This window comes from Photinus pyralis, unplaced genomic scaffold, assembly GCF_008802855.1.
Source record: "Photinus pyralis isolate 1611_PpyrPB1 unplaced genomic scaffold, Ppyr1.3 Ppyr1.4_LG6, whole genome shotgun sequence".
Taxonomy (NCBI): Eukaryota; Metazoa; Arthropoda; class Insecta; order Coleoptera; family Lampyridae; genus Photinus; species Photinus pyralis.
Window position 1 is genome coordinate 30,698,530 of NW_022170663.1, and position 5,857 is coordinate 30,704,386.

Sequence of the window (5,857 nt, forward strand, 5' to 3'; positions counted from 1 at the left end):
ACAAATGGAAAATGTTAGAAAAAGATGTGATGTTAAATTAATAAATTCATTAGTAAAATTTGATGAACATAAAATCTATGAAACAAGAACCATAATTGATGATGATGTCGTTTTACTTCATAAAATAAAAACTAAAATAAAACTAAATAAACCAATTTATGGTGGTTTTGTTGTATTAGAATTATCCAAATTACTTATGTATAAATTTTATTATAATTTCTTGAAGAAAAAATATAATGATAAAATAAAATTACTAGCAACAGATACCGATTCATTTATAGTATTTATTGAAACAGAAGATATTTATGAAGATATAAAAAATAATCTAGATTATTTTGATACATCAGATTATTTAATAGACGGAATTCCTCAAGTAAATAAAAAAGTTCCAGGATTATTTAAAGATGAATATCTAGGAAAACCATTAAGAGAATTTGTTGGACTAAGATCTAAGATGTATGCGTTTAGAAATGATATAAATGAAAAGAAAGTCTGCAAAGGAATTAAGAAGTGTAATATTAAAAAAATTAAGTTTGAAATGTATAAGAATTGTTTAATGAATAATGAAATAAATCATCAAATAGTATATAATATTACATCTAAAAAATTAAAATTATATACAACAGAATTAAATAAAATTGCTCTTTCACCTTATGATGATAAAAGGTATTTAATTGATAATATTAATACACTTCCTTATGGTTATAAAATTAGTTAAATTTTTTGTTATAATATTGATAAAATTTTTTTGTAATAAATCATGGCAAATAAAATCGATGGAAGAAATGTTGAAGAAGTTATTAAAGTTTTAGATAATTTTGATATTATTTCTTCTGATAATAATTGTGATTTATCTAAAATTTCACTAGATTCAAATTGTAAAAAAATAAAAAAAACTGACTATTACTCGAGATCTATTCGATATGAAGATGATAAAGAAAAAATCAAAGCTCTTTGTAAAGTTAATGGAAGCTTTGCAATATTAAAATTTAAGGATACATATAATTGTGCAATTAATTTAAATAAAGTTAGTCAAGTTTTTGTAGATTTATACAAGAAAATTATAAATTCTTTTCTAGAATCAGAAATTGATGAAAACAGAAAAGTTTCTGAATTACTTTCTGAATATAAATTTATTGACACAACTTTAGGGAAACATGAAAGATATACATCCATTATGCTAAAGTTTGGAAATTTTTATATTAAAGAATCAAAACATAAATGTGTATCTATTGATGATTTTATTAATAATTATTATAAAGTTATTGAAAACACTGAATATAATAATGAGTTTAATGAGATTTTAAGACGTAAAAACAATATTAGTTTTCTATTTCCTTTTGGAATTATTTGGAAATTAAATTACAAAAATAAAACAATAGAATTTAAAATCAGATTTGAAGGTGATTGTAATATTAATAGTGAAAATTCAATTATGAATGATAATATTGATCCAGATTATTTAGCTATACAAAAAATGAAAGAAATTCCATATGGAAGGATTACAGAAATATTAATAAATGTTGGTATAATTAGTGAACTAACTAAAAAGAATCAAAAATCTGTTGAAGAATTTGATGAAGACGACTAAATATTCTTAATAAAATACTCTTTGAAATTATAAGATAATTTTTATAAATGGAAAATTAATAAAAGAATTTAATAAATTTTCCTTAATCGGGATTCCGAGTAAGGGAAAAATAGATAAAATTAATAATTTCATTTCAAACACAAAATAAAACACCTTTTGTTGTCTATTGTTAATATTTATATAATTATTAAAACCAACAATTTCCTTCTTTTTCTCGTTGTAGCAGATGCGTTAATTTTTTTGTCTATTGTTGCAGGAGTTATGTGATTTCTTTTATTATAGAAAATTTCAGCGGTTGTTCTAGGTGTTTTTAGTCTATTTATCAACATAAAACCTTTGGTTTACAAAGTGAATTTTGAAAATTGTTTTTATTACCATCACACACCTTGGATATAATCTTTAAGTAAATTTTAAATTAGTTCCAGTATTTGTTATGAAGATATCATTATTGGCTAAACAGTCTTTGCAATTCTGAAGAAAATTATTTTTCATGAATTGATTGTAGAATCTTTGTGGTAAAACACATTTGAAATCATTAGTTTCTATTACTATTCTGTCTCCGTAATTTATTGTGCTGATATCTATAATTTTATATTGTTTATCAACATCAAGATCTTTGAAATTTATGAAGGATTTACGGTGAGTTTTATTATTCAGGGTGAAAAAATCTATTGTCATTTATTATCGAAAAATTTTTAATAATTATATAAGAGGTTTTTTTTTTTGAAATTTGTTATATGAGGGGGTTTTTTTTTTGAAATTTGATACTGCATGAAGTGTTTTTAAGTATATATGTATAACGTTTGATTCTGGATCTGGTTAGACTTCATTCGAATAATCCAAATAATTGAGGGAAATAACGATTTTTTGTGAACAAAATGGGCAAAAAGCAAGTGATTTCGTTGAATTGTTTGGATGAAGCGAACGTGGCGCAAAACCGGCGGATTACATACTACTTGTGTACTTACTTTTTCTTAGTTTTTGTTTGAAAATCCTTGTTTTTTCCAAGTTTATCCACACACACACACACACACACCCTAACACATAAGAAAGAGAGATGCACAGATTAGCACTGTATAATTACGTAAACTGCAGTAGATTATGCGAGTCTAATAAAACTTGTAACAATACGTTAGGTGATGTTAATGAGTCGGTAGTCAAATACTAACTGAAATTAGAGCGTACATTTCTTATTTGGGTATTGCCCGAGGCCATTGCAATGGGTTTCCTCAAGTCATGGCCTTGGACTATGAACTTGTCGTAGCATTGGGTTTTTCCCAAGGTCATGGTCTTGGACTTTGACCTCCCCAAGGTCATGGTCTTGAACTTTGACCTCGAGTTTTTCCAAGGTCGTGGTCTTGGACTTTGACCTCGAGTTTTTCCAGGGTCGTGGTCACGTAGTCGACCGCTATGCTTTAAACCAGCTTACTTATCAAATGCATTTAAGATATCCACACTCAACGGGGGGCTGCACGAGGTCACTACTAAGAAGCTGTATCAATCTAGTTGGTAATAATCGATGTTAATTTCTTAACTACTGTCGCTTACTAAGCGAAATAAGAAAGGAATTGAAAAAATGCAATTAAGAAGGTGTAGTTGGAAAAACAAATTAAACTGTGCTAGTGAAAGTATTTGTGTAATGACATACGGTGGAACTCAACGACAAATTATTCAAAACGCTGCTAATTGTAAACGATCAGAAGGCCAAAATAAATTCTCATTACCCACAATGTGTATTTCAAATATTTTTGCACGTTCACTATTGAAACTAGGAAAATTACTAGATTTTAGTTAACAGGCCGAAATTCGTTTTATTTTTTCACGTAAATAGTCTATTGAGTTACAGAACTATTAACGAAAAACTACACTTTTGTACTCGGACTCTTATTAACCGTACCTACTGGTTGCCTTTAAATACATAAACAATGATTTTTTACGAATAGAAATAAAAGTCAAAATTGCTCATAACCGAAAACTCTTGCTAACGGACTTCAACTAAATTACACATACAAAATTTAAAAGCTTTCAAACTCAAAGGAAATTTAGTTTTTAAAACGTGTACCTACTGTCTTTATTGTGCATTTATATGTTTTCAGTTCATTTGATAGAATATACAATCACAAACATTTTAAAGACAAAATACGAAAGCAAAACAAAATGATTCAGGGTTTGCTCTGCCTTTAATAAAAATCTTCGAGTTTAATTTTATAGATTCATAAAAAAAGATTAGGAAGATATTCGAAATAATACGTTTCAGAACTTGTAACGTATAAGTGCCATCGAAATCATTGCGTATGTTGAGAGTTTATTAACTCATAAAGATCATCATCATCATGTAAGTGATGTCCAAGCTCATATAGATTCCAATTAAAAAAATTACATTATCAACAATTTTATTTAGAGGAAATAACATTAAGATAATACATATACCTCTTTTTTTGCGATATTGTACTTTCAATAACATAATTAATAAAAAACAATTACAAAGGAATAGTCAATATTTAACATTCTGCTTACAAGTTGAAAGTAAAAAAAAGTGATTGTTGTGATTCAAGTTTGTTACGGTAATTATACACCTAATTGCTTACTGTTATTTAATTTGTAGGTAGTAGGGTAGTGTCAATATAAAGAAAAGAGCATACTTGTCTGTTTATGTAATTTGGTTTTTATTATTATATACGGTTATAATGGAAGACCTAGTACGCCTATTGAATTTATCTGTAAGTGTAAAAAATTTGGAAAAATTAAACGAAAAATACAATTTAAATATTGAAGAGTTGTCAATCTGTTATAGTGCCATAAATCAATTGAGTGCGTCCTTTTTTGACCGACCGAAATTCGTTTTGTAGTTGAAATTTTTTCAACTTTTTCGAATATTCAAAGAAATTGTTGATGGAATAAAATTAAAACACAAAAATTTTGATTAGAAGTTATGTGATGGTCTGTTTTCATAAAAGTCAAGTAGTTTGAATTATATAAAAATGAGGAGATGAGGAACAAAATGTTAATTTTCGCTAAGTTCAAATTTTTATTAAATTTTAAAAGCGATTTCTGTTTTCTGATATGAAACTTTTATATGTATTTATGGAAGATAGCACGTGCGTGGTATATGTTTCAAGATAGAACTTGCAAAAAAAAATCCAGTTTAATTTTATTTAATTAATTTGTTCAATCGTCTTAGTTTTTTCTTGTAGCCAAGTAGTGGGTAATGATCCTGTACCATTTCCACAGAACTTGCAAATTTTTGTTACGAGTTTTGTAAATCGAGACAATCACAAAAATTCACGGTATTGCGAACGAGTATTGTAATAAAACGAGTACGTAATAGGCTTCTCTTCAAGATACACTTCAGCCACGTCCTACAAGCATATTAATCAGATATTTTGCTCGGGGCTATATGCCCGGAGCGATATTCTGATTGTAAACCGAAACGTAGTAGTCTTGAATGTTTGTGAAAAACTGGGTATCAAGTTTATCTACTTACCAAAGTTTTGTACGATACGCGCGAAAATCGTTGTGTAGTTGTAATTTTTTCAACTTTTTCGAATATTCAAAATTGTTGATGAAATAAAATTAAAACACAAAAGTTTTGATTTGAAGTTATGTGATGGTCTTTTTTCAGAAAAGTAGAGTAGTTTGAATTATATAAAAATGAGGAGATGAGGTACAAAATGTTAATTTTCGCTAAGTTCAAATTATTATTCAATTTTAAAAGCGATTGCTGTTTTCTGATATTGAACTTTTATATGTATTTATGGAAGATAGCACGTGTGTGGTATATGTTTCAAGATAGAGATTGTAAAAAAAAAATCGAATTTAATTTTATTTAATTAACTTGTTCAATTTTCTTAGTTTTTTCTTATAGCCAAGTAGTGGGTAATGATCCTGTACCATTTCCTCAGAACTTGCAAATTTTTGTTACGAGTTTTTGGATGTTTTGTAAATCGAGACAATCAGAAAATTCAAAGTAAAGACAGAGATTTTAATTAACCTTTTTTTATCGACATAAAATTAAACTTGAACAATAAAAGATTGTTTATACCCCTCGTTAAATCTGTTTATTATATATACATGACCAATTGTAAATTAAGTCCCTATATCTACTATAATACTGTCTATAACAATCAGACATACTAACAATATTTATACAAATCCCTTCGTATAAGTTTAAGTAATTAAAACTAACATCTACAAAATAACTATTATTAAACAACTCAATATCTATATCATCCTTAATTTTATTTAAACTACCTATTAGAGTACCTA